Source organism: Tachypleus tridentatus, chromosome 10 (genome assembly GCF_004210375.1).
Source record: "Tachypleus tridentatus isolate NWPU-2018 chromosome 10, ASM421037v1, whole genome shotgun sequence".
NCBI classification, from domain to species: Eukaryota; Metazoa; Arthropoda; class Merostomata; order Xiphosura; family Limulidae; genus Tachypleus; species Tachypleus tridentatus.
The window spans coordinates 72,337,084-72,349,812 of record NC_134834.1 but is presented as its reverse complement, the minus strand read 5'-3'; the positions used below and the strand labels follow the sequence as shown (position 1 = coordinate 72,349,812).

General features: G+C 33.4%; 1 pseudogene; it reads right to left on the bottom strand.

Annotated features, from left to right (window-relative positions):
* Positions 1-10,221: 10,221 nt before the first annotated feature.
* On the bottom strand, positions 10,222-12,343 carry LOC143229551 (cytochrome P450 3A29-like; annotated as a pseudogene).
* Positions 12,344-12,729: the final 386 nt, after the last annotated feature.

Here is a 12,729-nt window from a genome sequence, read left to right as displayed (position 1 = left end):
CTGTTTGTGTACATATAAAATGTTTTAATCAGATAAAACAGACTAGAAAACAATTATCGTGTTTCATAACAAATACTTGTACACTTGGTCTTTAAATAAATTCCTCTAAACAAATCAATCAAGTTTCTATGGGTGATCGAGAGTTTGCTTTTTTAATTTCTCGCAAAGCTACACGAGGGCTATCTGCACTAGCCGTTCCTAATTAAAGAGTGCAAGACCAGAGGGAAGGCAACTAGTCGTCACCATCAACCGCCAACTCTTGGGCTACTCTTTTACCAACGAATAGTGGGATTGACTGTTACATTATAACACCACTCCCACGGCTGAAAGGGCAAGCATGTTTAATGTGATGGGGATTCAAACCCGCGACCCTCGAATTACGAGTCGAGTGCCTTAACCAACTGGCCATGCCGGACCGTATTCGAGAGAGCACTTAAAAATCAAAATCAGAATCCTAGTCTCACAGCTAACTGATCGTTTCTTATTAAAATTAGGCCTAAGCCGCTTATTCTTCTTAGTTACAAATGATGCTAAGTCATGAATAAGCACTCTTTTACTAAAAAAAAAAATCATACCTCTGGGAATGGAGTACTTTCAAGTGGAATAAGATTTTAGATGTTGTAGTTATAAACATTAATTTATATCTTACAGACTTCACGCACTGAGAGCAAAATAACGGACAAATGACACTTGAAAATAGCTACGTATATGTTCATGGATTTCAAAAATAAATGAAAGCAAAAACTCCTCGCTTTCTTTATTTATTCATCTGCACATGTTTTTTCGTTAACAACGCCTCAAAAATTACTACGTCTGTTGTATCTTAGTGAACATGAACAATCCTAGTGACAGGCGAAAGGCTTCGTCGGCATATAATAAATATAGCATGCTTTGCATATAATTTTATATTCCACCCTCCTGTCGCACCGAAGCTTTTATTAATAAGTTGGTTTATGAGTTACAAAATTTTATCATTGAGGAAACAAAACAAAAAGTGATAATTCACAACTAAATCAGTAGTTATACGTATTTCACTCGTATTATTTTTCTCAAAACATTTTTTTCATATTTTTTTGCGGTTATGTAAGAATCCAGGGACTTCTGGATTAGAGACGGACTTGAATTCTACATAAGCGATATAATAAATAGGCTTTTGAATAATGTTCAGAAAACTCTTATTCGATTTGTAGGTTATTTTGCTCAGCAATTTTCAAATTATGCTGCAAAGGATTTTGTGTCATGCGATAAAAATACAAATATAATACTGAACATAAAAGCCACTCTTGATGTCATAGTTCTCTGATTTGTAGGTTATTTTGCTCAGCAATTTTCAAATTATGCTGCAAAGGATTTTGTGTTATGCGATAAAAATACAAATATAATACTGAACATAAAAGCCACTCTTGATGTCATAGTTCTCTGAGCTTTGGACAGTGTTTTTCGTTTATTTTACTTTCACAACTGTGTATAGAATGCTTAATAATCGAACTTATGGACCATAAGATTTGGTAGAGTTTCTGTTTACTTTCAGGATTCCATATTTATTCGTTTTGGAGTTTTCGAGCAAAGCTACATTACGGTTACATGTTTATAGAAATCTTTAATTTTAAAGTAGTAAACTAGAGGAAAATGCAAATAGTCAACAGTAACCATCGCCTAATCTTGGGCTACAACTGTCTTACCAAGTAGTTGGGCGTGAGTGGTCCTCTTATATCTCACCCACTGTCCCAAGTAATGCAGCACATTTACACGATAAAAGGACTCGAGTCAAGAACCGTTGGATTTACAATCCAAGTGCGTTAGCCACAAGCTCATGCAAGTACGAGTTAATAATGATAGGTTGGACCTTTCGAGGATTAAGTTTACAAGGTGCCAGTACAGATGTCGATGTTAACTCGGAATTTCATCAGATATATCAAAACTGGTTCAAAATAACATTAGTAGACACTCTCCTGAGGTGAATTCACTTTTACCACTTTAACTGCAGGCTAGTATACTTTAACTTCAACAGTTTAACGGATAAATCTGAGCTTTAAGATATACTGACACAATCGGAATCCCTACTTTGATTTATGTCCTTTACATTTGCATCACCAATATATTAAAATACAAATTGCTAAGAGAAGGCATTATGCAAAACTTTATTTGCGACTAAAATACTGTACTATTTTATTTATCATTGCTGATTTAGTACTTTTTCTCTTTTATTGAAGACATATACATATGGGTTCTAAGTAAATTAAAAGTTCAATAATTTAATATGGTCGTACACTGGTGAAAATTACTTAAAATGTCGTCAATATTTTCTCGTTTTTAGAAACTTTTGAAACAGCACCTTTACTCTAAGCACTAAATAGCATCGAGTTTCTTCTAAACAAGCTTTTGGTTAATTAAACTGCTAATTTGTGGACGTTTATCCCCCTTTATTAATGACGTTCTATTGATATTAAAATGAATTATGTTTGTTATGTTATTATTATAAATAAACCTTTTAGTGAGTCAGCATTAAACCCGAGAGCCCATGACGTTAAAAATCGCGATTCGAAAATTCTGGACGAATATTATAGTGCTATCTATTGTTACTTTTTATATAATTGAAGAATATTTACCACGATACATTTTTGTTTGGAACTTAGCACAAAACTACACAACGGGCTATCTGTGCTCTGCTCACCATGGGTATCGAAACCCGATTGCTAGCGTTGTGAGTCCGTATACATACGCGGATATATGCGAACCTAAACTAGCGTTCGATGTTCAATCTTCATTAGGTTGGAAGCATAATTCTCACTCTCCAGTGAATATAAAACAAATAAACAAAATAATGTAAACAAAACAATAATTCTAGAGTTTAAAGTATTTCTTCTCAGGTAACTGAACACGAAAAGCTATTGTGAACAATGTACTTAATAATTTTTTAGCTTATTTTGTTAACCGGCTAATTCATGTTTAGCAAGGTGGTAAGGGGCGCTTGTCTTCCAGTCTGAGGAACGCATGTTCAAATCCTTGCCCCACCAAACACGTTCGCCCTTTTAGCCATGGGACGTTATAAAGAATTGGTGAATCCCACTGTTGGTAGTGTCGTGACAGCTAACTGCCTCACCTCTAGCCTTTCATTACTAAACTAGGGAGTGTAGCGAAGCTTTGCGCAGAATTAAAAATCACATATACGAAAGATTCATGTTTAATAATAGCTAAAAGAAATAAAAACTATGGATCCATGTTAATAGCAAAAGTATGCCGACTTCGGTTTTTCACCACAACTATCCTGAAGCTCAGACACTCCATCTTTCGTAAGCTGTGATAACATGAATTTTTATGTTTTTTTTCAAATATCGCGCAAAACTACACGAGGACTATCTGCGCTAGCCGTCCCTAATTTAGCAGTGTAAGACGAGAGAAAAGACAGTTAGTTATCACTACCCACCGCTAACTCTTGAGCTACTATTTTACCAACGAATATTAGGATTCATTGTCACGTTATAACGCCCCCACGGCTGAAAGGGCAAGCGCGTTTGGTGTGATGGGGATTCGAAATCGCGATGCTCGTATTAGGAGTCGAGCGCTCTAACCACTTTGCTTTGCCGAGTCTGTAGAAGATGAATATACATTTATCATTAAATTTTCATCAAAATAAGTTACTTCCAGGAGGTTTAGCGTTAGGCTTGAATGCTTACAACGTTAAAGTTCGAGGTATAATTCTCGCTACTAGAACAACATAGATAGCCCATTCGGCAGTTTACACTTGACAACAGACAAATAGAGCACGTTACCAAAATAAACAAGAAACAAATATTAAATCAGTATTAAATATAGGCAATTTATACATTGTTGTTCGTTATGATGGCTGTACTGGTGAATACCTTCATTGTTAACAACAGGTAATATTTAACGAGGTTTGGTTTGGTTAGAATATTTGGAAATTTATAATGAAAAATAATGAAAAGCAAGGAATATCGTTAATGAAGATAGTATTAAACAGAGAATATAATTTGCTTTTAAATAACATAAAACTTTCAATTCTTTGTGTTAGAATGTTCACTCAATTACACAAAGCGTATAACCATTCCCGATTGTGAACAGACAGGCAACAGCACCACTGCCATCTCTTAGATGAGAAAAGAACTGGTTTGGGCAATATTTTTTTTTATAAACTACCAATGTTACCACGGCAACACGATGAAAACTTTGAATGCCTTGATTCAAAGTCCATTTACGTTATTAAGCCTCGAACATAACTTCATTTGCTAACATAGTACAGTAAAATCTATCTAAGCCGGAAACAACAAAAGGGCGGAAACCTGTACAAGCCGGAAATATCAAAATTTTGCAGCATTATCTTAAAATTTCTCTTATGAAAGGCCTTCTATATGGCGGAACCTGCGAAACGCGAACGGAAAACCATTTTTCACCTACCTCATCTATCAACAAGTTGGATTAGAACCTGAGTAAGGCAGAAAAAATGTTTTTGATTAAATATTAATTTCTTATTTAATTAATAATTTTTTTCAATATTAATTTCTTATTTAATTAATATTTTTTTTCAATATTAATTTCTTATTTAATTAATAATTTCTTTCAATATTAATTTCTTATTTAATTAATAATTTCTTTCAATATTAATTTCTTATTTAATTAATAATTTCTTTCAATATTAATTTCTTATTTAATTAATAATTTCTTTCAATATTAATTTCTTATTTAATTAATAATTTCTTTCAATATTAATAAATTTTTGTTTAAATATTAATAAATTCTCGGGCATTTTGTTACAGTAAATATTGGTTAAATATATTATGTTCTTTTTTCTGCCATCATTATTCCTGAGATCGCTATTCGAAAGAACAATTCACTGTACTTATGGTCGCATTTGCTGATGGAAAACTAGAGAAACCATGGGTAATATGTAAAAGTGAAAATCCGCGCTGTTTCACAAATTTAAGGATGAATCAACTTCCTGTAGAATGGAAAGCGAATAATAAAGCGTGAATGACAAGTGCTATATTCGAGGGATATTTGAACAACTTAAATAAAAAAATGGAACAAGAAAACACAAATATTCTACTTTTCCTAGATAATCCAATTATCACCCTAAAGTTCAACTTTCAAATGTTCGCTTAGACTTTTCACCTCCATGTACAACATCAGTTCTACAGCCACTAGATAATGGAATTATACAGGGTATAAAATCGAAATACAAAAAATTGATGCTTCAACATATTATTGTAAACATGGACGACTGTAAGAGAGCATCTGAAATGCCCATGAAAATTGGCGTGTTAGATGCAATTGCATTTTAAAGTCATTCAATCAAATGCGTAAAAGATGAATGCGTAATAAAGTGCTTTCAAAACTTGAATTTATTCTTGATAATAACGGAGATTGTGGAGAAGTTGTTTGTTATGACAATTCTAGTGAAATCCAAACTTTGATTGAGAAGATTAACGCAGATAATTCTGTGAACTCGGAAAGTTTTGTGAACGTTGACAAAAATGTTTTAATAGAAACTGATGAAATTGATTTAAAATCTATAATAAAATCGCAAGAAGGTAACGGTGTGAGAGATTCAGAAGATGAACAAAATGAAGAAAATAGTGAGGAAATAGAAATTCTTGCTTCATCGCAAGTGTTTAGCCATATTAACATTATCAAATTGTATGCAAAATTGAGGAGTGAAATGAACTTCATTAAAAGGCCGTAGAATTGGCGTTCTCTTTTAGCCGCAGGAGAAAGTCCAATCAAAAAACGAAACAGTTGAAATTGATCACTTTCTTCGAATAAATTTAAGATTTTGTGTACTTATATATATTTTGAATGCCTATTTTTGTTCTTATCCTAATAAATATAAACAGTGTAATAACTTTATTCACGAACGTCTTACTTCCCTTGAGTCAAGCTGGTATAACGTTCCGCTCAAAAATTATATATAATTAAGGAAATTCATGTTCACTGTCTTAGTAGAAAAGTTTACTCGGTCTCGTGCGATTCCGCCTTGGACAGGTTTTACTGTATTTCAAGTTAATTACTACCGCCACCTGTTCGCCATTTTTAAAACTATGATCACATTGATTGCTAGTTTTTTGTTTTTGTAAGAAGGTTCTACAATAACAGTCTGATATGCCCCTAATGTCTAACAGGCGATGTCCCTCCAAAACTATAACATATGAAACTTATTAAAGAATGTAAAAGAGTGAAATACGCGCACTTACACAATGTTAACTTTGTACAGGAAATTGTTTGTTTGTTTTTGAATTTCGTGCAAAGCTACACGAGGGCTATCTCCGCGAGCCGTCCCTAATTTAGCAATGTAAGACTAGAGAGAAGGCAGTTAGTCATCACCACTCACCGCCAACTCTTGGGTTACTCTTTTACCAACGAATAGTGGGATTGACTGTTACATTATAACACCCACACGGATGAATAGGTAAGCATGTTTAGTGCGACAGGGATTCGAACCCGCGACCCTCAGATTACGAGTCGAGCGACTTAACCACCTGGCCATGTACAGAGTAATAGGAGATTTTTATGAAATGTTGCTCAAACATAGATTAATTTCTTATATGTAAAGGTTATTGTTATCAGTGTGGTTCTAACAATGAGATGATTCGATTCTTCTCGGACGACTCAGGTGGTAAACCAATATAGTTTTGCTATAAGAAAACAAACAGACACACAAAACAATGAGATAAATTTTTCCCTCTTTTCATGGGGGAAAAACAAACTTGAATGAAACTACTCCTTTGTACAAATCGTCCGCAAAAGAACTATATATTATAGATTCCAACGAAATGAGTGCCTATACATTCCTCTGCTTTGGAAGGATGTCTTTCATTTGTTCTGGAAGGTTTAAGCTTTTAGCAAAAGTCGTATTGTGATTTCTTACGTGGCAGTACTTACACGAGGCAAGATATTTATCCGTTATTCAACTTTCAACAGCTATAATTTGTGATACGTTTATTTCAATAACTTACCATTTTTGTCTATGAATCTCCAATTTACACGTGCTAAACAAATGCTCTAAATTCTCTAGTGTGTGTGTTGACATTACACATAAACAAAGTTATTGTACCTAACGTTTCAGTTTGCTAAGTATTCCACTCCGTGGCCAGGTGGTTACCTCGCTTGACTCGCAATCTGAGGGTAGCGAGTTCAAATCCCCGTCACAACAAACATGCTTAAACCTTCCAGCAGTGAGGGCAATATAATGTGACGAATAATTGTTGGTAGAAGATTACCTAAAACGTTATCGATGTGCAGTGATAACTAGATGCCTTCCATCTAGTCTTGCCCGGCATGGCCAGGGGGGTTTAAGGCGTTCGACTCCTAATCTGAAAGTCGCGGGTTCGAATCCCGGTCGCACCAAACATGCTCGCCCTTTCAGCCGTGGGGGCGTTATATAAACTCACTATTCGCCAAGAGTTGGCGGTGGGTGGTGATGACTAGCTGCTTTCCCTTCTAGTCTTACATTGCTAAATTAGGAACGACTAGCGCAGATACCGCTCGTGTAGCTTTGCACGAAATTCAGAAATTAACTATACTTCTGCTTGTTCCTTAATTTCCTATCCATTACTTAAAGATGCTTTTTTTAAAATAAAAAAAAAACATTGCTGGCGTAAAAAAGAAGCTTAAGTTAAAAAAAGATTTAAGTTTGAAATTAAATTGAAGTTTTTATTTCATGATAAATTGTATTTGGCTTTAGGCTAGGTGACCCCACACTAAAATTATAATGGGCAGACAGTAATCGAATTATTTTAAATAGATAAAATGCATTTAGGTTTTTACGAGCCTTTATATTTCGAAATATTAAGCGCGGTCATTTAGCGAACCTATGTGCTCAGTTGTACTTGATGCACCTGTTGAATCGAAACTCAAGCATTTTTTGTCAATGAAGCGTTGTAGTACATCTCCTTTTCTTAAAAGCAAACATAATGCAACTTTTCTTACTGAAATAGCACATGGAATGTCAAAATACTGTTGTAAACAGCTCATTAGACAATAACATTGCATGTACTCTAGGATCCAAGGCACTGAGTTTATTATACACTTTTTATCTATTCTTCACTTTTTTTTTTGGAAATTTACCATTGAATTATATATGTAAAATCAGCTGGTATGAGGAGAGAAAGCACAATGTAGAGGAGCGAACAACGTTTCGACCTTCTTCGATCATCGTCAGGTTCACAAAGAAAGAAAGAGACCGATAGCTGACCACATGTTTGAAGGCGGTTGTGTAATTCAGTGTAGGAATGTAGAGGGTGTGCTAGATGTTCGATTATATTTATTAATATACGTATAAGATATTTTTTTGTTTGGCTTATTTTTGGCTTGACTTGTTGTATACCTCTTTCTCTTTATGAACCTGACGATGACCGAAGAAGGTCGAAACGTTGTTCGTTCCTCTACATAGTGCTTTCTCGATCCATACTAGTCGTTTTTACGTATATAATTTTCTCTACAAGTGGGTTTTCTCGTCATCACGGATTTCCATTGAGTTATTTCAACAAACAGCTGGTAATAATGAATAATTTGGGTCATTATTTTTATATTTAACCTTACTTTTTACAATATTTGTTTCATGTATAAGCACATTAACTCTACTGTGGATATCGTACCCCAATTTTTAGCGTTGCAAGTCCTGTAGCTTATCACGAACGCCACCAGGGGTCCTTTCTAAAGTGATAAATAAAATCAAACGAATAAATAATTTTTTTTATTTAAGCTAAAAATAAAGCTTGCTCATACTCTTATTAACGATTATCGAGTATTTGTGTTTTAAAAGAAGTATTTCTTTACAAACTCGATATTTCAGTAATTTAATAAATAACACACAGCAACGAAAAATCAGTTTTTCAATGGACACTGCTGTTAAAATTTGATTTACTAACGTGCACTTTAATCCGGTCCCTACGAAAATATACAATTACAATAAAAGTTTCCTAGACTATTGTTAAAGCAAAACTGAGAACATACAGCAAAACAATGGTAGAATCCCTAGCGATCTGTTTTCGTAGTCTGCTATATTACTAAACTTCAGTCATTTCTATCACGAGACTAGTCATGGTTAATATTCGTTATCTTGCAAGTTTGAAACCTCGTCCTGTTATGGTGTGTACAGAGGCGTAGCTAGGGTTTTACGCCTTTTAAAAGCTGGAGAAGAACGGTTACATTTATACTTGCCGTGAGATATTAGTATTAACCTTATTACATTTTAAAAAGCCACATTCGTTTCGTCCCTCTATGGATTTTCGAGGATTAAGAAAGTGTACAACAGTATTTCAGACATGTATCATATCCTTTTGTGGTGTAGGAAGGAGTTGCCAACTGTATATGCTTGGCTAGGTATGCAGGTTTATTTTACAGCGAGTTAATTAAAATTATAAGGAGTTCAACTTCAGGAAAGATTGGGAACATGCACCCCAGAAAATTAATATAAAATTTATAATTGCTATCCAAGTCAAAAATATGAAAGTAATTTGTTGAACAACCCGGTTCCGACACTTGTAATTTTAATTCTTGAAAATAATTGAGATGGCTAGATGAACGGTATCGTAAACTACGTGTCCAGCACACTTGAAATATCCCCAACCCAGAAGAGTTAAATACATAAAGTAATTTATAATATCAGAGAGAGACAAAGTAGGTAATAATACTGATAATATTATAAAGAATATCGTTCGTTGCCAAAAGATAAAAATATTCATGCTTTTATTGTAATTAATGCTTTAGTCTTTTATAATCATTTTATGTTTTACGTACGAAAACACTTTTTAAAGAAATAAACTGCAGAGAATGAAGTATTTCTTAAATTCTAATTGAAGTTCGTTCAGAGTTTTGTAATATCCTAATTGAAACACTTTTAAGTGAACATTACTAGCCTAGATAACGTAGCGATTAAAAACGTAATAGGCCTAATGTCTTATGACAATTATACTTGTCCTTTTAAATGGTATTATATTATTAACGAGAATACTAGTCACTATAGGTATTTTATATAGTATGAATTATTGCCTTATCGTAGTTACATTATTAGCATTAAAACTAGTTATTCTTTGTTTCATGCTGTTAACATTAATCTTTGGTCACACAAGTTACATCGATATCGTCAACCTGCATCACAGCTTACAAGTGGTTTATCACATTCTACCCTTTCCACCTCTTAACTGTGTATCAAAGTACAATATACTTCTATACAAAACTTTAATAAAAAATTGCAATCTAGAATCTTCTTTAGAAAATAAACTAAGTTTTATTTTCCAATTTCAAAATATAAAGAAACAACAAATGTACATTATTACTTTCATTTTTGTTATTCCATAATTTAAATATAAATCTTTGTAACAATAAATTTGCAAAGTTAAAATAAATTTAGTGAGCATTAATCAAAAACACTAAATTAAAAACAAAATAGATACTTTGAGTCATTTGAGTACTGTTTTAACTGAATACAATTACAGTACAGGTATTTCACTGTTCAAAACAATTCTTAGTTTTGTGCAAATTGTTATACAGTGAAAGCACTAGAGAAACAATGCATTTATTATTATTATTATAAAGTTTTTCAAGAAGCATCTTAATTGATGGGAGCAACTAAAACAAATTATTTTCAGAGATACATTTAACTTGAAGGTAAAAAGGATAAAAAGAAATTCTGTTCTGTAATGTGTACATCCAAAAATACTACATTGTCAAATATTATCCTGCTGTAATTATGTGTATAGTATTTTAAAATATCAAATATCACAACACTAGTTGTATCTAATATGTAAAAATCCTTCAAGATTTCACAACTCAGTTTCACATGAATCTCGAGGACTTACTTTCACGTAGACTCCATTTGCAGGGTTAGTTATTACAGTAGAACAAGTCAGATGTAAGGGATCTTCAGTTTCTTCACACATTTCCAAGCAAAATTTTCTTATCATCCGAGCAAGCGTCAACTTAGCTTCTAACTGAGCAAACCTCATACCAATACAATTACGAGGACCAATACCAAATGGCAAAATGCTGAATTATTAAATTCTCCTTTCTTCTCTGGTGCAAAAGCGATCAGGGTCAAATTTTTCTGGTTCTGGCCAAAATTCTGGATCATGATGAATAGCCCAAACAGGAACTTGGACAACAACGCCTTCTGGAATTATCTGTCCATTTATAATGATTTCCTTGGAACATTCGAATAAGAAACCCTGTAACAGGAGGATATATTCTGAGTGACTCAGAAAGACTTGGTCCAAATATTGCAAGCATTGAATGTCATCATATGTCAAATGCTCTTTCTCAGGAAAGTGGTCTGTTATTTCTTTATGCAACTTTTCTTGGATGTCTTTGGTGCTTTGCCAGCAAGTAAGTTGTAAAGCTAAAGCTGTGGCTGTTGTTTCATAACCAGCAAGCATAAACACATAAGCATTAGCCACCACTTCAGTGTCTGTTAGTGATTTTGTCCTCTCTTCTTTAGCTTGCTTATCCATATCTCTTCTTCACAAGCATCTAACATTAACTGAAGAATGTCAACTCCTCTCTGTTGAGTGTTTGCTTTCGTCTCATATTGATGACATGTTGGACATTATTCACAATCATTGATGTCATTTGTCCTGATGTTAAATAGTTGTTAATAAAGGTCATTAACTTACCAAGTAGTGGAAACATCACAGCAGCTTCAACTGCAGGGTTGTGTGCATAACGAAAAAAATCTCTTACAGCAATCAGAAAAGGATCATTTGGATTTCTTTGGCAGTCAACTTTCATTGCTAATGCACAATGCCCAATGACATCCAAGGTTAAGGCCTGGACACGTTCATACATGTCAACAACTTGTTCTTTATTTGCATACTCATTAAGTACATCTAATAATGTGTCTATAGATCTATTCATAATACCAGCCATATTTTTCATTTTATTTGCACTAAAGGTTGGTGTCAAAATACTTCTTACTTCTTTCCATCGTTGGCCTCTTAAGGCTACAACAGTGTAAATTAAGGGTTTCATGTCAAGAACCATTTTAGGTCTGTTTGTAAAATTATGAAATTCTTTTATCATAACCTGTTTTATTATATCCAAGTCCTTAACCACAAGGTGTGGTCTTTCACCAATAAAGAAACCAAATATGTTACCATACTTTTTCAACCATTTTTCTAAAACTACATCAGGTGTGTTTTTGATCGAAGTTCATACAAATTACCCCTAGAAGAGATGGTTGAGGTCCAGGAATGCTATTGTGTCTGAAAAGTTGCATTTTCTGGCGCTCTTCTGAAAATCCAGAGAGCAAGTCCTGTCGCAATAAAGGCAAACAAGAATGGGATCATTTCAGAAAACATGTTTGACAAGGAATAGAGTTTCGTCTGCACTTGATTCCTATTGAGAAAAAAGAAAACATAAGAAAGAAGGAACAGTATAAAATTTAAATAACACATTGAACTGATAATAAATTTACTACAAGTTGTGTAGTGCAGAAAATATTTGCTAAAGACAGTATAATATTTGACAACCATCTCAGTTGTGAACATTCTGAAGAAATGAGTTAAAACAAATTTGGAAAAATTTGTATCCAATTGAATAAAAGTGGTTTAAATACAAAATTAAAAATATTACACAACCAGAAGTTCCACGGCATATTATATATATATATATATATATATATACATATTTATTACACACACACACACACAACTAAATTTTAAAATGAAAATAAACAGCTTAGTTTAAATGTTTATTATTCAAATATTTATCAAGCAA